At 35.3% G+C, this 25,531-nt stretch overlaps 1 long non-coding RNA gene across 1 annotated transcript; it reads right to left on the bottom strand.

The window, feature by feature from the left end:
• Positions 1 to 591: 591 nt before the first annotated feature.
• Positions 592 to 2,463, bottom strand: LOC114304382 (uncharacterized). The gene is made up of 3 exons (XR_014339390.1): positions 2,330 to 2,463; positions 2,161 to 2,233; positions 592 to 759 (listed from the first exon to the last, which is right to left on the bottom strand). It is a non-coding gene; the product is annotated as an uncharacterized LOC114304382 (long non-coding RNA).
• Positions 2,464 to 25,531: the final 23,068 nt, after the last annotated feature.

Raw genomic sequence — 25,531 nt, 5'->3', positions numbered from 1 at the left:
GCTTGTAGCATAGTATATATAGTATATACCGAAATAATTATTGGAATTCGGTCTTTTGTTAGTCTCAGAAGAAAAAAAAAAAGACTGAGACTGCATTCTTCAACTTGTTTAAAAATCTTGAAGTTTGATATGTTAGGTTCTAGTTAGATCCTAAGTGGTATAACTGAGCGTCATATATCGACTCATTCATTTACTTGCATGGATTAGTTCCTGTTTGAATTCAACTCTGCGCAACCAAAATGCAATCAAAGAGAAAACATCTCTTGCTACCCATATCTTGGATCACTAATTATTCAAACATCAAATTCACAGCATTGTCCAGTAACCACATATAGTCAAGCATGAGTTCTGTGTATTGCAAAAAAAAACACTGACCTTCCACTACTCGTTTACGGGCATCACTCAATGTTTCCCAATCTGAAGATTCTCAGATTGTTTTAAATGCATTATAAATGGGTTTGCTCTGGCCCAACCTTAGCTGAAACTCAACCTTCTCTGGTTGCAAAACAAGCAAAGAGCATTACAGTGACATTGTCAGCACTAACTCAACAGCACCATCTTCAAGTCATCTAAAGAGTAAAGAAAAGGCACCTGAATTTCTGTGATGGCAGAACGGAGTTCAGGAGAGTCCTTGACAGCATCCAGATGATTCACAGTCCCCCAAACGATCCATAGTCGGTCTAGGATCTTCTCCAACGGCTCAACCAACTTTGGCCATGTGGGTTCCACTGTAGTCTCCAATTCAACCAAATCACTCTCCTACAACTCCACCCATCAACTCTTATCAGAACCCACATGCATCTATACCTATTCTATTACATAACGCATACATACAGATCATTTGGTGTGAACTTTTTCTGAAACTTCGTTGTGCTTCTTATTTTTGTTTTTCAAGAATATAATTGTTAATTTAAAAGTATACATCCAATAAATAACTGCTCAACATTTTTTAAATTGAATCTATCTTCCTGATTGTCAAACCACCCAAAAGTTTAGATGTAAAACTGCCAAGTATCATATTTTGCAACCACAACTAGTATATATCTTTACAATTTATCTATCTACCTATTCTTTCTATTATATACGTAAAGGGCTAAGTTCGTGTTGACACTTTTGTGCCACATGATTTTTATTCCCAAATTACCCTTCTCTGACTAAGAATTGAATCACAAGTTTTTCTATAACTACCTATTCAATCTATAAAGGCCAATTTCAACCCACAAGGAAATTTCAAGCACACCCATGTAGGTGTGCACAACCTCTAGTACTATTATAAAGCCATCCCTGTTGTTAGTGTTTATGCCATATTTCTTCTTCTTTTCTTTTCTTTTTTTTTTTTGTGTCACATGATTTTTAGTATAAATGTACAAAGAATATATAAAAATATGTATAATAAAAACATATTAAATTGACTTGATAGGTTATTTTTAACATGAGGCACAAAGAAAATAGTCTCTTCTCTTTTACAGACACTAAACCAAAAAAAAAAAAAAAAAAAACAACTCAGGACATGTGGGGTGAGCACAAAAATAATTTCTATTTTATTTGCTAATTACAACAATATTTATAGCTGTCAATTAATTTGATCACTATAGTTTCAAATGCAACAAATTTACCTATTAATTTGTCTCTATCAAATTAATCCAACTAATAATGATATTCACAAGAAAAAAGGGGTAAATCAATAATTTGATGTACCATATAATAGGTTTCAAGTCTCATTCCCTCCCTTCTCACATCATTTTATCTCTTAAAATAAAAATGATACCAGTAGTAAAAAATTTAGATAGAAAATGACTGCGTGACTATCAAATCAACAAGGCCACTCAAGGGATATAATGGTAAAACAACACATTTCTTGGCACATACCATAGCCAATAAACCTTCTGCTCTAATCAAAACCGAGCAAAAAAAATTCTTCATGAAATATCTGATTGTGACAAAGTGAAATAGAACAAGAAAAATTGAAAAAGAAAACTAAATTTGTTTGGTGTTTTAGTGGGTGCCACAGTTAGGTCCCCAAAGTGAAATCATCTTCACCTGATGTTCTGGAATTATTATGAATCATTTGATCAACACACAAAACAGAGTGGAAAAATAAGCAAAGCATTTTTTTCTACAAAAAAAAAAAAAAAAAAAAAATGAACATCATCATCATACCCAACATAGCTCTTTTCCTCATCATCCAATCCTAGATATTGCAGAGCTCTCCTTCCACCATCCACTGCAGTGACTATCAACATAGACAAAACAAACCCATTGACACATTTAATCAAACACTTGATGTGCACGAAAATGGATGCCAAAAAAATATGAATTTGCTTAATACCTTTACAAGAACATGAACATCATCATCATCGAAGACTTATCTTTCAAACGTTTCACGTCCGATCATTTAACAGGTTTCACTATAAAATCCTCTGCCCCTTCCTCCAAACACCTGTCATTTACAAATGAATATCAATATCAAAATTTTAAAATTATAATACATAATAGTTTGAAATTTTAAATATAAATTTACAAAAAAACAATGAGCTAAACATTATCAAACATAACTAGGTTCCTCTGCATCACTCAATAGGTCCTGTTCTTGCTCGTACTCGGATGAAACCGCAGTGTTTTGTACGAACTTGGAAGGTGAGGAGGCTTCGAAGGGTCTAGAAGGAGAGAGAAGAAATGAGGAACTTCGTATTCGTCACACGCTGCTCGATGCCGTCGTCTGCCGCCGCTCGCCGGAGAGAGAGAGCCGTAAGAAGAGATTAGGGATTTTTGATTAAAGGAGATTTTTGGTTCAAGAGATTGGGCATTTTGGTTGAAGAGATTGGGGGGTTTTTGGTAACCCGAGCGGGAATGGAAAAAAAGAGGGCGGGCCGAGGGGGGGCGATTGGGGGGGGTTTTTGGTAACCCGAGCGGGAATGAAAAAAAAAAGGGCTTGCCAGGGGAGTGTGAATGGAAATTTTTTTTTATTTTTGATTTCCATCACATATGAATATTTAAAAATTTTATTTTTTGTTAAAATAATTTTTTTTATAGTTAATGAATTTTTTTTAAAATTTTTCGTTTTCTTTTAGTTATTAAGGTTGAAAATTTATTTGTTTCATTTTTATTTTAATGAATAAAAAATTATTATTATTATTTTTTTTCATTTTGAATAAAAAATATTTTCCATTAAAATAAAGTTAATTTTTTGTCATCGATGAAAAATATTTTTCTGCGACCTTTTTTTTTTTGTTACTAAAAATCAGGAACTAATTTTTTGTGGTAGAGGATAGGGAGCGGCAGTAGTGGTGAAGGTGGTGGATAAGAGGTGATAGTGGTGGTGGTGGTGATAGCGAATGAGATTAGTGGTGAAGTTGTGGTAGTGGTAGAGGAGATAGAGTAGCGGTGGTGGATGAGAGGTAATGGTAGTAGTAATGGTGGTAGTGAAGTGGTGGTGATGGTGGTAGTAATGATAGTCGTAGAGGCGGAGTGGCAACAGTGGTAGTAGTTGTGGTAGTGGAATGTCATTTGCAGTAGTGGTGAAGGTGGTAGAGAAGGTGGGTGGTGAGAGAGAAATGAGTGAGAGACAGATAGAGAAGAGAGATAGAGACAGAGACAGAGACAGAGTGATGAGCGACAGAAAGACAAAGTGGTCACCAAAAGTGCATTTTCTTGTAGTGTCTCGATAAATCGAAAGATAGCTTGGTAAATAGAGAAGAAGGGAGAGGGGAGTAAGCAAGGCGAACACAATGAGGGGGAGACAAATAGACAGACAAATAGACAGGTGGATAGAGAGAAAAATAGAGAGAAAAGAGTGATGGGTGAAAGAGAGTGAGAGACAAAGACAGAGAGAGAGAGAGACAGAAAAAGAGAGAGAAACAAGAGATGAGCGAGAGATAAACAAAAAGAGAGAGAAAGAGAATAAAAAGAGATGAACGAGAGAAAGACATAGAGAGAGAAGAAAATGAGCTAGAGAGAGATATATAGAAATGAGCGAGAGAGAGATAGAGAGAAGAGAGATGAGCGAGAAAGAGATAAAGAGAAGAGAGATGAGTGAGAGAGGCAGAGAGAGAAGACAGATGAGAGAGATAGAGAGAAGAGAGATGAGCGAGAGACAAAGAGAGAAAGAGAGAGAGAGAGAGACAGAGACAGAGACAGACAGACAAAGAAGAGTGATGAGTTAGAGAGAGAGAGAGAAGAGAGAGAGAGGCAAAGAGAGAAAAAGATAGAGAGTGAGAGACAGAGAGAGAAGAGAGATGAACGAGAAAGATAGAGAGAAGAGAGATGAACGAAAGAGACAGAGAGAGAAAAGAGATGAGAGAAGATATAGATGAGTGAGAGACACACAAAGAGAAAGAGAGACAGACAGATAGACAGACAGACAGACAGACAGAGAAGAGTGATGAGTGAAAAGGAGAAAGAGAAGAAAGAGAGGAAGATGAAAAATGGGTGAAAAGAGACAGAGAGGGGGGTAAGAAGAGATTAGGAAATTTTGGTTTTGGGCGGGTGTAGACGCGCCCTTGGGCCTCATGCTACAGTTCAGACTCAAATAATGTCATGGTTCTTAATCTGATCTCGTAATGTGCAATGTGAGATCGAAAAATCACCAAAGAGTCCAAATCCGGCAAATCGTTTTGGAAAACTGACTTTTTAGAAAGAAGTGCCAAACATGGACTACTTTGCCAGATACAGAGTCGCCACCTAAATATTTTATTTTGGGAGAATTTAGGAAACCCTGACTCGTGCCTAAGGCCACGTGTCCGTCATCACCAAAGTTGCCTCGGCTTGGGAACTTGGGTACGATTGGGGGAGGTCATCTATGAGCACCCTGCTCGCCCGATCAAAGATCGGCCTGTACTAAACATGATATCTTGTTTTTGAAAACACATGCGTTCTTATTCTGGTTAATTGGCTAGAATTACTATGTGATGTGCACAGCAAAACAAGTATAGACTAGATCGCCTAATTTGGAACAAAGCATTGCATATCCGTTTGTTTGGAAAATAGTTTGAAGTGTGCTACCCGTAAGTAGGCTAAATCGAGGATTTCAATGTATTGTTCCAATTCAAGCAATCCAACCTTCACCCACAGGCATTCAGGCAGTTATATCAACTAAGCAGTTAGCCTCATGGCAAGCATGCTTTCATGGCAATCAATAACACACATGCAGTATGCTAAAGCGTAAACACTCACAGTGTACTCCGAGCCAAAATAAAGAACTAGTTAGAAATCAATGCATTATCCTAGTCCATGTTGAGATGGCTAATGCAACACATGCAAAATGCGACTAGAAATAGGCTCGGCTATTCTAAGATGGCATATGAAATGCGACTTGATAACATGTATTCAAATTGAAGTCGAAATATGATGCAGTTAGTATGATGCGCAGAGCCCAGTGCATGCAACATAGATGAATGGATGCACGCATGCAAAGCATAAGGATGCTAATTGAAAATATGCCCTAGAACTAACCATTGTAAGCGGTTAAGTAAAAGGGAGAAAGACGTGGGATTGGAAGACATGCACACACGCACGCACACACACTTATTACAACAATTGTGCCCTTTCGATGTAGGGTCCGAATAAATAATACATGCCAACTAACTAACTAACTAACAAGCTAATTAATTATTACATAACCGAATGAATAACTAGCTACAACTAATTATTACAACGCTTAATTAATTAACAAATTAACTAATTCACAAATTAAAGCTAACTAACAAGTAAGCATTAAAATGAGATTGCTAGGCCGTCTCAGCTCTGCCTTGAAGAAGGAAGGACGCATGCTCGGTTGCCGTCCCGAAAAACTCTTCGGTTGCTCTCAAGAGGCTCTGTCTGTAGGGTGTCCTCAAGAACTTCATGCTGAATCTTACCAAAACCAGTCTGGGGAATACATCAGTGGCCTGCCGGCCATGAGGATCCACTGCCGACCATCCTGCCGACCAATAGTGGGCACTGCCGGCCAAGAATGAGGGACTGCCGGCCATCTGCAAGGCACTGCTGGCCACTGATGTGCTGGGACACAAAGTTGCAGCAAAACATAAAATAGAGAAAATGGGGAGTCTCCCAAGGGTATGTATGCACTATGCCACCCCATATCACCTCGAAAACATCAAGGGAGAGGCATAGTTGGATCCAAGACCATCAATCACGCATCCCGATACATGATAGCCAAAGATCCAACTTGTGCAAATCAATGAGAAATGAATGCACAAATAAACACATAAATGCCTAGAACTCTATCATGGATAATCAAGAGCGTCAGCGACTGAGAATTGAGACACGTCTCATCACTTGAAGTATGAAACGTCCCTCGTTTCTCGTGTTCGGATTAACACTTAATCCAAACAACAATGCCATGCAAGGATGGCATACACAATGCGGTGCATGCGAACATGTAATGCAATATGAACAACCTAACAAGGCTAATAATATGCACAATACTAATACATGCAACAACTAAGCATACACAATGCAAAGCAACGTAGACATGCAAACATGCGATAAACCAAGCATGCGACAACGTACAAGGTGACAAGCATGCTACGACATGCAAAGATGGACTTAAACCAAGAGGGGCAGACCTCAACTATGCCCAAATCAGTGGCCATTAGTGTTGAAATGATGGTATGAAAAGCATGAAAAGGCAAGACAAACATGCATGCCAATTGGCTCACCAATTAAGGTATAAAGGTGCAACTCTTAGGAACACCTAAGGAGTGACAAGCATGGATGTGTGGCAATGAGGTAATCTCTGAAATCATGCAAGGGGTGATGCCAAACCACCCAAACAAGTCAAACATAGCATGCAAGAAAGCTCAAAGTACGAAGCCAACAAAGGGACTTAAATCATGGCCATGCAAGGCAAGCCCCGAAGGACTAAGGTTACCTAAAACAGTCCTTAGGCAGGTCAAGGTGAGACTAAAAACATGCTTGAACCTAGCCAATACAAGCTAGAACAAAGGTCAAAAACATGGAGCATGCAAGGCTACAAAAGGGGTATTACATTACACTTATTAAAACCAAACATGGCATGACTTGGACAACATAAAATAGAGTTACATCATGGTATAAAAAGACCAAAAATGCACTAATATGATGACCCGAAGGCCTAGGCTTAATGGCATGCGCAATGATCCATTCATGAGGCATAAAACACAAACTCTTCAAGGAATTTAAAGCATGTCAAATGCAGGTGTATGGCCAAATTTCATAGACTGAAATAACATTCGAAATGATGGCAAAGCATGCAAATATCACATGTATGGCATGGTAGGAGCCTCAAAACCCAAGGCTAGCCAAAGCATTTACACTATAGCTATACAAAACATGAGTGATATGACCATGGCAGCCCAAAAAAGTCCTAGAACAGCCCAAAATAAGAACAAAATCGTGCTGGAGCAAAGCCAAAATATGTTGGAATGATGAGTCAAAACATCATGCACATAAAGCTAGTAAGCAAGATTTGTTCTACAAGTATATAGAGCATGCAAAAGATGACCAAACCAAACTAAAACAGAGGTATGACATGGAAAAGTATCACCAAAAACCTACTGAAATGGAAAGAAAACAAGCTAAAATGACATGTTAAAGCATGAAGCATATAAAGCTAGTTTAAGTGATTTACACTATAAGTGCATTAGGCATGCATGGAGTGAAAAAACCAACCCAAAACAGATCTAAGGCATGGTAAAATATCACCAAAAACCTGCTGAAATGGAGCCAACACATGCAAGAAAGACATGCTACTTTGATGAGCCACAAATGGGATTACACTACACATACATGAAGCATGCAAGGAGTGACCAAACCAGACATGGAAAGACTTAAGGCAAGTCCTAAAAGTCACAAAAAAGGGTCTGAACCAAGCCTCAAAAGTAAAGGGATGCATGCTCCTTTGAAAGGCTAAAAATACAAGCAAACAAAAACAAGAAGAGAGGGGGGTCACCCCCTCTGATTTGAGGCCTCAAAACCATATGTCTACCACTGAAAATCCACTGGATTTAAGTGGCTAGAAGGCCAAACCAAGACTACCTCGAAGGCCTTAAAGCATGGTACAAAACAAGGCCAAACAAGGCATACAAGAGGGTTGTACACCCCTAACACCAAAAAGACCTGATACAATCATCAAAAGCACTTAAAAAAAAAGACTTTTTTCAGTTGAAAGCAAGGCCTAAAACAATATGCAAGGATGGCCAAAATGAGATAAAAAAAAATGTTAAAAATGGGGAAATACTCACTCTTGAAGATCAATTTCGAAACCAGCAACCTCAGGGGCCAAAAATCAAGTTTCAGAGCTCAAGTAACACTCCTAAGAACCTCAGTCCAAAGGTGGTGGTGTCTCTCTATGTGTTGTAGTGTCAAAGTGCAAGAAAAATGGACTTTAAGGCACAAAACCAACAACAATGTATAGAGAGAATAAGAAATATATATAGAGAGAGATACAACTCTTCTAAAATGGCTGAACCTCTGTTAAGGAGAGAGCGCCTCTCCTTATATAGAAGAAAAACAATGCAAAGCTTGTTGATCAAGCTTGGCAAGAGTTTCATCCCTCCATACACGTGTATGGAGGGGAAAGGAGTGAAAGCCAGCTGGCTCAAAAGATCTGGCGTGAAACCTACTGAGACAAGGGTTCTGCCGGCCATCATCACATACGGCGACAATTTATTATTTGGTCGCCAATACTTTTAGAGACAGGCCTTTGGCGACCAATTGGGAAATTGTCACCGATTCTTTTGGTGACGAAATTTGTACATTTGGCGACCAATTTTTTGGTTGCCAAATGTGCTTTTTGTTGTAGTGTTAGCGGGAAAACTTTCGGTGACAAAACTTAATTTTTTCTCACCTAAAAAGAAGTATTTGTTAACAAAAATAAATTTCGTCACCTATTATTTTTATTTATTTTTATTATATGTGACAAAATTTTATAATTCATCACGGATTATTCTTATTTAGTGATGAAATTTAATTTTTCACTATTTTTCGTCACCATAGATTACTTTTATTGTAGTGATAGTAAGATCTTTGTTTAATTGGTGTAAAATATACCAAATGGCTTCTTCAAGTGGAAATTCGTCAGGGTTTACACAGATTCAGAGCCACTCTAGCTCTAAAGAGCACTTGCAAGGAAAGAAAACAATCACATCATCACAAATGTGAGCATCACCACTGAGCACTATCCATGCTTGCACTACACCATTCTGTGTATATATCTAATAATAAGAGTGTTTTGGTTATTTATCATTTGTTTTTAAGTGGAAAGAATTGCTCCACTCACCATTCATGGTCGGGCAATATACGTTTTGTTTAAACAAATAGTTTTATTGAAAATTACACTTTGGTATGAAATATAGGGGGTTTAAGTGTTACAAATGAAGCTATAGGGGGTTCCGTATTTTTTAAGCAAACCACAGGGGGTTAAATTATAATTTACCCTAAATTTTTTTTACACACAAGTTAAATTTAATAAAATTAATCTTTGCTACAAAAAAATTATTTATAAAAATATTTATTTTCGACTTAATTTTATTTCTCTAATTAGGATGTTGTAAAAATTTCGTAACATAATCATGTGAAGAAGATCAACACTCGGTGTGTTAGTGGAAGTGTTTAAATTAGATGTTAATTTAAGGGGTGTTCGATAATATGATTTAACATTTAAAACTGAATGTATTAAGTGATAATCAATTAATTCCGTTTAATAACTACAATTAATATTACTTAAAAATTTAAGTGTCACATAAAATATGTGCTAAAATTTAAATCATATGAAACTTACTTAATTTTGACTCAATTTATAAATACTAAACATAAACATTAATATACACTATTATAAACTCATTACCAACACCACCACCACTGCCGATACTGTAACGCCCCAAAAATATATACATTCGATAAGCCCAATAATTCTCAATTATTCCATCATTAAAATGAAAGAGAGAATAATAAATACTACATTCATTAATGTATGGACCGAAAACCCCCTTCTTTTCTATTCATGACTTTCTAGTAAGAATCATAAAAGAAATCACATGCATTCATACATTCACTATTTCTGAAATATAAATCAAGCCAAGTATTTCTGAAATATAAGAATCACTATTTCATACATTCATACATTCACTTTATTTAGAAATCACATGCATTCATACATTCACTATTTCTGAAATATAAGAATCACTATTTCATACATTCATACATTCACTATTCATACATTCATGCATTCATACATTCACATGCATTCATGACTTTCTGAAATATTTATGATGACAAAAATTTAAAGCAAGCCAAGTACCAAACAATGCCCTATTGGCTACAAGTTCCAAGGCCTTGCCCAGTTACACAAAAATGGTGTTCACACCCAAACACGAATAGCCCTTGGCTTACAAAAAGAAAATAAATAAAACCCAAGCTTCGTGCTCAAAGGTTCTTCCTCGCCTTCAGTTCGGCGAAGACACATCGCAATCACCTGAAAATGGTTTCCACTAAGGGATGAGTATAAAGCCCAGTAGAGATAATCTAAATAAAGTGCACGCAGTTTAACAATATCATGAGGTGCAATGCATATGAGATGCCAATGCCAAAAATCATAGATTTTCTCATTTCTAAATTCTCATGCCATGCATTTGTTTAAAAGCATAACCAATTCAATCATCCATTTCATGGAACAAGGGGCGGTAAATACGACACTAGTAATCCTTAGGCTGGTGTCTGCAAGTAGGCATAACTAGCACTACCAAAACCCCACTTTACCGGTGACTAACCGGAAGGGACGTGGTATCTCCTCCGCGCGTGTTTTCGGTCTTTCACCCCAGATACTTAGGCCAACTTAAACAATACCAATCTACACCCCCTATCTGGATTTGCCAAACGTATTTACCCCATAACTCAACATATTTCAAATATTCTCAATGAATCAATTTAAAAATCAATTTCTCAAATCCAATGCAAGAATTAAATCATGAGATTATGCAATGTTTAATGCCATGCATGAATTTACAAATATTTCAATTTACCTATTACACATGCAATTTCTATAATAATTAATACAACCCTCCACGGTTGCTCAAACAATTATCTCTATACAAAATATAAATTTTAAGAGACAAATATAACTCGTAACCTCATATTTTCAATAATTTCAACATAAGAGTAACGATCACATACTCAATCTCCTCTTTCCCAACTCAATCAAAAATCATAATATTCTTTCAAAAATTTCATCAATTTCCTCTTTTTATTCAAACTCAAGAATTCACCAAAAATTTCATAATGCTAAAAATAACAAATATTTCTTTCAACATTTCTCAATACCTCAATATGATAAATATTTTTTTCATCTTTCTCAAGAGTTCAATATTTTCAAATTAAACAATTTGTAAAAGGAATCTCAATAGTTTTCAATATTCTCAATAACATTCTCATCAATCTCATCCCTTTGAACATCCACTTACATATTCTCATTTGTTCAATAAACACATGCTTTCAACACTTCAATTTCAACATTTCAAGTTCCTAGGGTTTGATCAAAATTTGGGGATTTCTCATTTTAAAAATAAATTTCTCAAATTCTTGGGTCCCAACAACCACATTTAACAAGTTAAAAACTTAAAAAAAAAAATATTTGAGAATCTTCCCCTTTTCATACATTAAGTATATTTTTAATAAAAACCCTAATCTCTTCAAGGGTTATATTATCAAAATAACACATAATAAAGTTAAAACACATACACAAGGTTTAGAAAATCCCTACCTCAAAAGCTAGAAGAAGAAACAAGCAAAAACCCCAATTTTCAACTTTGTTGGATTTCGATCTCCACTGGTCAAAACGTTGCTTTCGCCAAGCTCTTCACTTTGATCTTAAGAACTATGGTCTAAAACCTAATAGATTTTGGTGGATCAAGGATTTTGGTGGATCAAAGATTTTGTGTAATGAATGTTAAGAAAAAAAAAAAATTTGAGAGAGACAGAGAGCCAGAGAATGCTGAAGGAGAGGAGAGAGAGTAGGTAGTCTGCTACTCAAATGAAATGAAGAAAAGAAAAGGAATAGGGGGGATGGGGTAGCCCCACGTGGGCTCTCTCATAATTATTATTATAATTTTTTTTTATTCAAATATCTATACATATATATATATATATATATATATATCTATACTATATATTAAGCAAAAGGGAGTTTTTAACCCCAAGTCTTGTGCGAGCTCCAATCTCCCAATCTAAATTTTCGAATTTTTCGATTTAAAAATAAAATAAAATCTTAGGATTTATTAACTTCTCCAAATTCCCAAGTCTTTCTCTCATAATAACACTTTAATGCATTAAGAACAAGCATAAAAAAAATTCTTTGAAATCCAACACATATGAATTCCTTGAAAAGTCTCAACACATATGATTATTATCCCTCATAATAACACTTTAATGCATTAAGAACAAACATAAAAAAAATTTCTTGAAAAGTCCAACACATATGATTATTATCAAAATATTAAACTTTAATATAATATAATAAAAAAAAGACATTTAATTCCTTGAAAAGTCCAACACATATGATTATTATCAAAATATTAAACTTTAATATAATATAAAAAAGGAAAAAAAGAAGACATTTAAAAAAAAAAAAAAATTTAAAAATCACAATTCACATATATAGATAATTGTAAACACAATCCGTGCATAGCACGAGTGATATGCTAGTATATATTAATTAGAATTGCTGAATTTTGTAGAAATTATAAAGCCATATAATTATTTTTTCACCAAAAAATATATTTCGTTTGATGGTGCACACCATTAATATTTGTAACTCTCTCATGATAGTAAAATAAATAATAATAACAATAGCAATAATAATACATGGTTACAAACGAGTCATGATTTAATCAATTGGGTCAAAAAAGAATGGAGTTTAATAATTTAAAATAAATCTCCAACTGAGATTAAAGTATAAATAATATTTAAAAGACTTAAGGTGGTCCTCACCATTCACATAATTAAATATGAACCAAAATGATTAAGTATGAGCTAGTCAAATAAGTCCCAAAAATTAAATTTATACCTCATTTATCACTCAAGACCCAAGAATTATCATAACTAAAACTAAAAAAAAAAATTGCCAAGCGGGCCTTACGAAGTCGAAATCAAGAAATAATATAATTTATTTTCACCAATTTAAATAGAATGGTTCACGACACCACAACTATAATAACAACAACTAAACAATCAAATGATTTGGAAATTCATACCAATTCAACTCCAATCAATACTCGAACCCACAAACATATTTTTTTTAAAAAAATTTACTACATAGATAATGAAAAGAATAAAAAATAAATAAATTCGATTTGATTCAACTTGTTACAACCTTCCCCCTTTAAGGAATTTCGCCCCCGAAATTTGCCTTTGTAAAAAGAATGGTGGGATTTACTCTTAACATAATCACTTGAGCCTTGAACTCTCAATAACCATTTTCACATTGAGACATTCTTTCAATACCCTAAACACGTACTAAGTTCACTCTCAAGAATTTAACGCTCTCTTACCTCCCATTGTAAAAGACACCGTAACCAAAATCGAAACTCTCAAACTCACTTTAATCATAGAGCTGTAAACACAACAACTCCTCAATGATGGTATATAGCGTGAATCAAACAAGAATGACGAACGGTCTAATCCAATCGGCTCTACAATCGTGATAACATCTCATTCTAATTACATTCGCAAAATTATTTTACCAATATGAAGTAACAATTTTTCAATAGACTCAAAATTAAATTTCTAAATTTTAGGGAAAATATGTGATTCCCCACAAGTAAATCAATCAATAGAAATATAAACTAATGCGGAAAAATTAAATCAAAGGCAACACAAGAATTTTACGTGGTTCTCTCAATGTGAGGTACGTCCACGGGATCAAAATCCGATTCCACTATCAACCAAATAAGTTTCCAAACGATTACAAACGAGACACAAATGGTCTCACAAACCACCCTTAGGTGAATTCCAAATAATCACAAATAAACAAGAGGAAAGACCTCACCAAATAGATGAACCAAAATCTTCGAACCAGAGTTGTAGAAGATCCAAAATAACGAACCAAATTATGCTTCAAAGCACAAACCCAACAAAGCAAAGCAATCTGTAGCAGCCATGCAATACTTCGGCAAAATAAACAAAGTATATACCCGAAGCACTATATATCCTAGAAATCAATTTGGTGCCGCACTTTTTTCTAGGATGACATAACAATACCAAAAAATATGTATTGTGAATCTAGGGTTTTTTTTATCAAAACCTTAGTTGTTTCCAAACTGAATTGGGTCTCCACAAAATTAGATATAATATATAAAAATATATTATAACTAATACCAAACCAAATTAAACTCTTTTAATAAACCAATTGGGTCTCAAACTCCAATAAGGAGATATATCCCAACAATTCTCCCCCTATCGACTTAGGTGGAGACATCAACCATACCCGCCAAAGTTCGTCACTTTAAATGTTTGTCCCTCGACAAAGTCTTAGCCAATATATCCGAAATATTATCATCTGTGTGAACCTTTTCGAGTTGTAATAATTTTGAATCTAACACATCACGAATCTAGTGGTATCTCACATCAATGTGTTTCGATCTCGAATGAAAAGTAGAATTTTTACTCAAGTGAATAGCAATTTGACTATCACAATAAAGCACATACTTTTCTTGCTTCAAACCCAGCTCTTGCAAAAATTTCTTCAACTATAACTCTTCTTTACAAGCTTCCGTAATGGCAATAAATTTAGTTTCAGTAGTCAAGAGAGCAACACATTTTTGTAATTTAGATTGCCATGCCATAGCTCCCCCTGCAAAAGTCATCAAATACCTCAAAGTAGATTTCCTAGAATCAACATCACCGGCCATGTCAGAAGCTGTGAACCCATCAAGCATCGGCTTACCATCCCCAAAACACAAAACACATCTTCAAAGTCCTCGAAGATACCTTAGAATCCATTTCACCGCTGCCCAATGTTCTTTACCCGGATTAGAGAGAAATCGACTCACTACACCAATGGTGTGAGCAATATCCGGCCTTGTACAAACCATGGCGTACATCAAAGAACCAACTGCTGAAGCATAAGGAATTTTCTGCATCTCTTCCTTGTCTTTCTCACTTGTAGGACATTGATTCGAACTAAGTTTGAAGTGACCCGCAAGTGGACAACCAACTGGCTTTGCTTTATTCATGTTGAACCTCTCAAGAACTTTCTCAATGTAGCTTTCTTGAGACAACCAAATCAGTCCCTCTTTGCGATCAGGAACAATTTCCATACCAAGAATTTGCTTTGCTGGTCTCAAATCTTTCATAGCAAAAGACTTGCTCAACTCCAATTTCAACCTGTTTATCATGGTAGAATCTTGACCCACAATTAACATGTCATCAACATAAAGCAAAAGAATAATAAATTTACCATCCAGAAATTTTTTTACAAACACACAATGGTCCAAAGTGGTTTTAGAAAAACCATTATTCATCATGGAAGAGTCAAATTTTTTGTACGATTGCCGCGGGGCTTGCTTGAGGCCATGCAAACTTTTCTTCAATTTGCAAACAAATTTCTCTTTCCCTTTCTCCACAAAACCTTCTGGTTGTTCCATGTAAATTTCTTCTTCAAGATCACCATGAAGAAATGCGGTCTTCACATCAAGTTGCTCAACTTCAAGGTTCATACTTACAGCCATGACAAGTACAACTCGAATAGAAGGCATCTTCACAACTGGCGAGAAAATTTCATCAAAATCAATACCGTTCTTTTGCCCAAAGTCTTTCACAACAAGATGTGCTTTGTACCTCAGATTCTTGCCATCAGTCTTCAATTTGAAAACTCACTTATTTTTCAAAATTTTCCTCCCCTTAGGCAACTTCATTAAATCATAAGTGTGGTTTTCAAGCAAGGAATTCATCTCCTCTTCTATGGCCTTTTTCCAATCACCTTTCTTTGCATGCTCAATTGCTTCTTGGTAGCTCTCCGGCTCCCCTTGATCAGAAATCAATACAAACTTATTGGGAGGATACTTTCTTGAAGGTTGTCGGTCCCTTGTAGATTTCCTCAACTCAAGTTGGGGTGGTGGTTCTGGAGTTAGATGCTTTTCCTCAATTTCTAGCTCAAGTTCATTAGGATTAGTATCATCCTCTGCATATTCAATAGGTGGTTGCACATCTCCCCCATTGTCACCATCCACCGAAGTTGAAGGAAATGGATCTATGTCAATGAGATTACTACTTTTTGGCTCCGGTTGATCACCTTTGCCAAAGTCTTCAATTGTTTGGTCTTCAAGAAACACAACATCACAGCTTCGAATAACTTTCTTGTCGACCGGATCTCACAATCTATAACCAAACTCATCACGCCCATAGCCAAGGAAAATGCATTGTCTGGACTTGCTATCAAGCTTGGACCTCTCATCCTTTGGAATGTGAACAAAAGCTCGGCAACCAAACACTCTCAAGTGCTCATAAGACACATCTTTGCCGGTCTAAACTCTTTCTGGAACATCACCATTCAAAGGATAGGAAGGAGACAAATTGATCACGTCAATCGCTGTCTTCATTGCCTCACCCCAAAAGGATCTTGGCAATTTAGCTTGTGAAAGCAAACACCTTGTTCATCCTCTCGGCAACGCCATTTTGTCGAGGAGTCTTCTTAATTGTCTTTTGGTGCCGAATACCTTGGCTACGACAATACTCATCAAATGGCCCAATGTATTCACCACCATTGTCTGATTGGATGCACTTCAATTTCTGCCCTGTTTCTCTTACAACCATGGCCTGAAAATACTTAAATACTTTTAGAACTTGATCTTTAGTTTTTAGTGGAAAAGCCCAAACTTTCCTTGAATAATCATCAATGAAAATAACAAAATAAAGTGCACCACTATGTGTTCTAACTTTTAAAGGACCACAAACATTTGAATGAATTAACTTCAAAACATTTTCTTTTCTAGAAGCAACATTTTTCTGAAAAAAAACTCCATGTTGTTTACCCACCAAACAATGAACACAAGTTTTAAGATGTGTACCTTTCAAACCGGGTAGAAGCTCTTTCTTGAACAAAACTTGCAGCCCCTTTTCACTCATGTGCCCAAGCTGCTTGTGCCATAATTTGGTAGAAGTATCATCTTTAAGAGCATTGACAACACCTTTACAAATTTTCCCTTGCATCGAATAAAGTGTATGAGTCTTCTTACACTTAGCCACCACCAAAGAACCCTTTGTGAGCTTCCATATTCCATCACCAAATTTGTTGTTGAAGCCTTCATCATCTAGCTTCCCAGTAGAGATCAAATTGAGGTGAATGTCGGAACATGCCTCACATCTTTAAGTAACAACTTGCAGCCCAAATTTGTTTCCAAGCAAACATCACCCATGCTGATAATCTTGGACAAACCTTCATTACCCATTCGAATAGAACCATAATCTCCTTTGGTGTAGCTAGTGAAGAAATCAACTCGAGAAGTCACATGAAAAGAAGCATCGGAATCAATTACCCAATTGCTCTCTTGGCCCACAAAATTGATACACTCATCTTCACAAACGACCATGAGATCATCGGTAGTAACTGCTGTTGTGTCTTCTTGCTTCTTATCCACATTTTTGTCACACCTTTTTCTCCTTGTTCTTGAGCTTTCAGCATTCTCGCTTCATGTGCCCTTTCTCATAGCAATAATAGCACTCAATGTCTTTCTTTGAAAAAGAACCATCTTTTGATTTGTCACGGCTTTGATCACGACCATGAGGAGTCTTACTCTTCCCCCTTGTTTTGCTTCAGCCTTTCATAACAAATGCTTCTGAATGAGAGGAACCCGCTGATTTTCTTCTAGTTTCTTCATTCAACATGCTACTAGTGACTTGGCCCATTGTGACAACTCCATCGGGCGCCGAATTACTAACGGTCACAACCAAAGTCTCCCAACTTTCGGGCAAAGAATTAAGTAGCATCAAAGCCTGTAACTCATCATCAAAAACAATTTTCATAGAAGCAAGTTGGTTAACAATACTTTTTATTTCATTCAAATGTTCTGGAATTGGGCTGCCATCTTTATATTTTAAATTAACCAACTTACGAAACAGAAAGGCTTTATTTGTGGTTGATTTTCTATCATAAACACTCTCTAATTTTTTCCATAAATCATGTGCTGAAATTTCAGTAGCAACATGATGAAACACACTGTCATCACTCCATTGACGGATAACACCAACGGCTTTTCGATTAAGCCTATTCCATTTATCATCTTTCATACCCTTGGGTTTGCCACTATCACCCTCAATGGGTCCATACAATTCTTTACAAAATAATAGGTCCTCTATTTTAGTTTTCCAAGTTACCTAATTGCTTCTATTGAAGCTAGACATACGACCCACATTCCTCTCCATTGATTTACACAAATAAATAGACCCAAATAAACCGTAAGTTCTGATACCAGTTTTTAGGGAAAATATGTGATTCCCAACAAGTAAATCAATCAATGGGAATAAAAATTAATGCGAAAAAATTAAATCAAAGGCAACACAAGAATTTTACGTGGTTCCCTCAATGTGAGGTACGTCCACGGGATCGAAATCCGATTCCATTATCAACCAAATAAGTTTTCAAACGATTACAAACGAGACACAAATGGTCTCACAAACCACCCTTAGGCGAATTCCAAATAATCACAAATAAACAAGAGGAAAGACCTCACCAAATAGATGAACCAAAATCTTCGAACCAGAATTGTAGAAGATCCAAAATAACGAACCAAATTATGCTTCAAAGCACAAACCCAACAAAGCCAAAGCAATCTGTAGCAGCCATGCAATACTTCGGCAGAATAAACAAAGTATATACTCGAAGCACTATATATCCTAGAAATCAATTTGGTGCCGCACTTTTTTCTAGGATGAACATAACAATACCAAAAAATATGTATTGTGAATCTAGGGCTTTTTTTATCAAAACCTTAGTTGTTTCCAAACTGAATTGGGTCTCCACAAAATTAGATATAATATATAAAAATATATTATAACTAATACCAAACCAAATTAAACTCTTTTAATAAACCAATTGAGTCTCAAACTCCAATAAGGAGATATATCCCAACACTAAATCCTAAGACTATCTATAATATTAAGATACACTATTCCATAAAAGCCACCCTTCAACTTAAAATAACTCACACTAAAATTTTAACCAACAATTTGTAATAGGAAGGAAAGAAAGAAATAGGTGATTTTTGCAACATATAACATTACAACAAAAACATACTTTAGTGGCACTATACTAGTGGCATATTTTTAGAAAATGCCACAAAAAATGATATTTAGTGGCACGTTTTTGAAAAATGCCACAAAACGACAAACATAAAAGGCTCTAGTGACATTTCAATGAACAAGTGTCACAAAACTACAACAAAAACATACTTTAGTGGCACTACACTAGTGGCATATTTTTAGAAAATGCCACAAAAATGATATTTAGTGGCACGTTTTTGAAAAATGCCACAAAACGACAAACATAAAAGGCTCTAGTGACATTTCAATGAACAAGTGTCACAACACTACAACAAAAATATATTTTAGTGACACCATACTAGTGGCATGTTCTTAAAAAATGTCACAAAAAGAATATTTGGTGGCATTTTTTAGAAAAATGTCATAGAGCCACAAACATACAAGGCTCTAGTGGCATTTCAATTAAAAAAAGTGTCACTTCACTACAACAAAAATGTCACTACAACAAATTTACACTTTAGTGACACTACACTAGTAGCATGTTTTTAGAAAATGCCACAAAAATAAAAATTGGCATTAAATGTTTTAAAAAAATGCCACAGAACCACAAAACATATAAGGCTCTAGTGGCATTTCAATAAAGAAATGTCACATCAATTTTATGACATTTTATAAAATAATGACATAAAAAATTATGTTCGTGACATTTACCAACAGATGCCACTAAACTTTAGTTGCAATGGCATTTTTTAAAAAATGTCAGGACACTAGGTAGGTGCAAATTACTTTTTATGGCACTTAGGTGAAAAGTGTCATAAACAAATATTTTATAGCATTTTGAAAAATGCCACTAAGCCAAAAACTTTCCAAGCTTATAATGACATTTTTGAAAAAACAAAAAATGTCAATATATTTTCTAAATTTTTAAAATGCAGTAAATGATTAAAAATAAATGAATTAAACTCAATATACACTACAGGAAAAAGCATATTCGGCGACTAAATTTCCTGACCAAAAAAATTTGGTCGCTGAAAGTATAGCTTTCAGCGACCAAAACAACATTAGTTGCCAAAAGTAAAGCTTTTTGGCAGCTAAACAATTTTGGTAGCCAAAAGTCTACAATTGGCGACTAAAACTAAGTTTGGTCGCTGATTATATGGGTTTTAGGGACTAAAAAATTTTTAGTAGCCCAAAGTAAAGCTTTTTGGCGACTAAAAAAATTTAGTAGCCAAAAGTCTACAATTGGCGACTAAAAATAAGTTTGGTCGCTGATTATATGGGTTTTACCGACTAAAAAAATTTTTGTAGCCAAAAGTAAAGCTTTTTGGTGCCAAAAAAAATTTTAGTAGCCCAAAGTCTACAATTAGTGACTAAAAAATAAGTTTAGTTGCCAAAAGTGGTCATTTTTAGCGCGGGAGAACTAAAATCCTAAGGCGGGAATAAAATTTTTTGGTGACCAAAATTTTGGTAGCTGAAAGTGCATCTTCGGCGACCAAATCCGATTTTGGTCGACAAAAGTTAAGTTTTTTAGCAACTAAAAAATAATTTAGTAGCCAAAAGTGGTATTTTTTTTTTTTATTTTGGTAGTAAATAGTTTATTTTACATAAATTATGTTCAATAAAATAATTATGTTTATACATATACTTTTATATTAATATGGATGTATGTACTATATAAATAATATATGTTGCATATATAATCATGTGGTGCTATAGAGGTGTAGTGGGAAGAGTGTGGTGTATAAGGTTTATGGTGCGGAAGGTTGGCGGTTCGAGTCTCCGCAAGAGCGGATCAAATTGTTCTACAACGAATTATCGTCATGAATGGCACTTGATAGCGTCACGAATAGTGCCTACCATGACATTAAAGTGTCACTGAAAGGTTTTAGTCTTGATGGTGTAATGACACTTACAAGTGTCACTAACTCTTTTTTTAATGGCGCTTGATAATGCCACAAATAATATCTACCATGACATTAAAATGTCATTGAAAGTTTTCAGCCATGATGGTGCAGTGGCGCTTGCAAGTGTTTACCGTAGCACTCGTATCTACCGTGGCACCGATAGAAGTGACACTTGTTCAAAATGCCACAAGACCAAAAAATGTCATTAGAAGAATAGTTTTGTGGCACTTTCAAATGTCACTAAACTAAGAAAATGTTGTAGTGTAAGGGGTCAACTAAAATTTTTCAAACTTGCAATTGGAATATAACTGTACTCACAATCTCACCTGAACACGCCAAACACAACCACAAATTTGTTCACTCCACACAAGTGCCTCGATAGATCTCGTCAACAAACAAATTCAACTATCTCAAGGAGTAATTAGAAAAAAAAAAAAAAAACATCTGGACACTATATACCGTTAATGATGACTCACCACTGACAAACCAAGTAATCCTTTCCATCATCTAGTGCAACAATGTGCTTAAAACCAATCCAAAGTGGTTATCTTGAGGTCTAACCGATGAGGACACCCTCCCTTCAAACGCATAATTCAATGATATATCTTGAGACTCCAACCGTCCCATGGCAATTAACGCATCTCAATATTAAGACGAATCTGCACTCAACTACCCAATTTGAATCTAAACTAACACAAATCTTAACTCGAAATGTTTCATTTCGTAAGAACCTCCATTCATCTTCTAACACAATCATATTCTTTTCTGAATTACTTCACACAAAGCGAAATTCATAAATCACCTTAGCCCCAACTGCTCCACCTCGAACAATAAGAAACACCTACACTCACCAAATATAGTACAACCACACCAAACATACTACTTGAGAACTCCAAGGCATAACATCTGTTGCCCAACAAAGAAATCTCTACATTAGCCCTACATATCCACTCTATCCTACACAATCGTTTACCGTACATTACACTCAAACAATTGACTAACAATCCATGCAACATGTTCATATCCATCAAAATGATCTCACTCCCATATGTAATTTATCCAAAAACTACCACAATACTCTTTTAAATCCACATAAAACTCATTGCGACCAGGCATACTTTCTATCCATATTAACGTACTCCTAATCGAAACGTTAAATCAAAGCCAGTCTCATTCCTTGTTTCAATGCCATGACACTAACTCACAAGTTGCAACATGACTCCACATCACATTAATATTATGATAATTCCCAAGATCAAATCCAAATTCAACAACTCTACAACACGAACTCATTTATCGAGAATATTCTCTCTCATGAGGTCAGTTAATAGAATATTCTCTTTCTCACCCTAGAAGTATCCCGAACCAATCACCATGAAATACTTGTAAAAATTAACACTAAAACGATCCTCAAATTTTCGAATCGTTAATAAATAGATTAACATCAAATGGCAATAAAATCTCCCCAAACAAATTCAACGTACATCTCTCTTCAAAAGAAATAATTACACACCTCTAATTCAGAATTCTAACTAAGATAATCTTTTTAGTTCTTCAATCCAATCACTAAGAAATCTGCTCTACACTTGAAAAATAAACAATTTAACACGAGAAATAATCCACCATGGCTTACTAAAGTACAAAGAAAATAAAATCAAATCCTTATACCTGCTCATGTCACAAACAACAACACCAATTACCATATCAAACCAACCCTTGCACAACTCTAAAAAGGTACTACCACTTGCTACAATGCCACATGTTCACTCTAAGAATTTTCTAAGCCAACAATAGTCATTCCATAACAATTTGCAAGACTAACCAAAATAACAAAAATACTTTATATCAATTTATTCCCTAACGAGGGGTCCGTTGAATAACTTCTTCTGAGATACTATCACCACAAACACGACGGAATAAAATCAAAATAAAAGATCATCCTTTATCAAGCAAAACTAAATACCCCTCAATTATGACCACCACTAACTCCTCAATGTCAAATACACTCAAATTAAACCAAATAATAATATTAAATCAACTTACCAACAACACAAATGCTCACCACACTTAAAGAAAAACGAAGGATCAATATAAGGGATTCACAACTTTTACACTAATGATACAAAACAATCTTATAACTAAAGGACAAGAGATACAAAAATAATCTCCATTTCAATTGCATGAAACACACTGTCACGACACACACCAAACTTAACCCAAAACAATCACGTCTATCTTCGGTTTTCACAATTTCTAACTTATAGCTAAGGGTAACTATAAAAATTACACTAACTACTTTTGGTGGGTCAAACATAAATTTTCATGAAAATACTCAAATCACAGTTACATCAACCATCTCAAGGCATCTAATCATAATCTCCATAGAATCACAACATCCTCACAAGATCATTTCAAAAAATTTCTCTAAAGATAATGTTTTGCTAACACAACCCCCAAGATATCAATCACATCATATCCCTAAGTACTCATATATTGTACTTGGGTACAATCAACAACTAACTCTGAGACAATGGACTCCACCAATCTCGAAGGCACTCGAAACTCACCTACATATTCTAAAATATCGACTCACAAGTCAATATTGTTACTACTAAAAATCCCATCAAATGGCACAACCCAAATCAAATTTGATCTCATTCCAACCTATCTCAAAATTGTTTATCTCACTTGCCCTCTTAGGATTTGCAGCAAAATTATGAATAAAACAAACTCTCTAAGAAACACATTTCTTACTACATGCTATAATTTCTATCATGTTAAGACCACGTTTATTCCCAAACACATACAAAATAATTGGCCTAAGGCCCATCACTAACCTCACAGGTAGTCCATCAAGCAAGTGAAACAACCTAACTATAACTAACTTCATCTATCCCAAGAAAAATTAGAACTAGTTTTACGTGCTCTAATGTCAACCATCCAAAGCATATTATCTCAGATTACTTTAATCATCATTAAAGTCACAACCAAATCATACTATTACAATAAGGTTAATCTCTAACTCATTCTACTTCTAAGATTTTTTACCTAGTCCACTTCCACAAACTTGATATAAAATTGAAAAAAATAATTAACTCCTCATAACAACAAACCAGTTGCTACGCAACACAATCTCTAGTATTTTAAGGTCACATTTACACCTACAATCATACAAATCGGTTAACCTACGCTTCAATGCTAATTCCATAACACCTTGACCGATCATCCCGACCACATTACTCTAGCTTACACCTTTTTCTTGGGAAAAAGGTATCCTCATACATGAGAACACCCTGGGCATCCCGAGTGCCTCTATTACGGCCTCTCCGCTTTGTAACATCTTATATAAGAGACAGAATTAAGCTCAGAAGTAAGTACTCCACACTAGTTCTCACACGCCGCATACGGATTAGCATAAACCTACACATGTATCTACATCACATAAGACAAACCATATAAGCATATAGTCACACAGAGCACATACGAGTTAACCCTCCGAGATATTGGCTTGTCCCATAAACATTCAAAGACTTCCAAATAGAAATAGCATTGATCAGGTGCTTTTCTAAAAGGACTTTAAAGAATTTCATGGACGCAAATCACATCTCAGAAGTTTAACCCTATACTCACATAGTCACATAAACATGTTATCATATAGCACATAAGATAAACAACATTTCTAACTAGCGAAATGAACCCATTATGGTAAAAATCACTTCCCACGAGCCCTAAGTATTCAAACCCGGTAGCTCTGATACCAAGTTGTAACGCCCCAAAAATATATACATTCGATAAGCCTAATAATTCTCAATTATTCCATCATTAAAATGAGAGAGAGAATAATAACTACTACATTCATTAATGTATGGACCGAAAACCCCCTTCTTTTCTATTCATGACTTTCTAGTAAGAATCATAAAAGAAATCACATGCATTCATACATTCTCTATTTCTGAAATATGAATCTATAGCATATGATGACAAAAATTTAAAGCAAGCCAAGTACCAAATAATGCCTTATTGGCTACAAATTCCAAGGCCTTGCCCGGTTACACAAAAATGGTGTTCACACCCAAACACGAATAGCCCTTGGCTTACAAAAAGAAAACAAATAAAAATCGAGCTTCGTGCTCTAAAGGTTCGTCATCGCCTTTACTTCGGCAAAGACACATCGCAATTACTTGAAAATGGTTTCCACTATGGGATGAGCATAAAGCCCAGCATAGATAATCTAAATAAAGTGCACGCAGTTTAACAATATCATGAGATGTAATGCATATGAGATGCCAATGCCAAAAATCATAGATTTTCTTATTTCGAAATTCTCATGCCATGCATTTGTTTAAAAGTATAACCAATTCAATCATCCATTTCATGGAACAAGAGGCGTTACAGAT

Source organism: Camellia sinensis, chromosome 9 (assembly GCF_055761805.1).
Source record: "Camellia sinensis isolate YWXY chromosome 9, ASM5576180v1, whole genome shotgun sequence".
NCBI lineage: Eukaryota > Viridiplantae > Streptophyta > Magnoliopsida > Ericales > Theaceae > Camellia > Camellia sinensis.
This window is presented reverse-complemented; position numbering and strand designations above follow the sequence as displayed.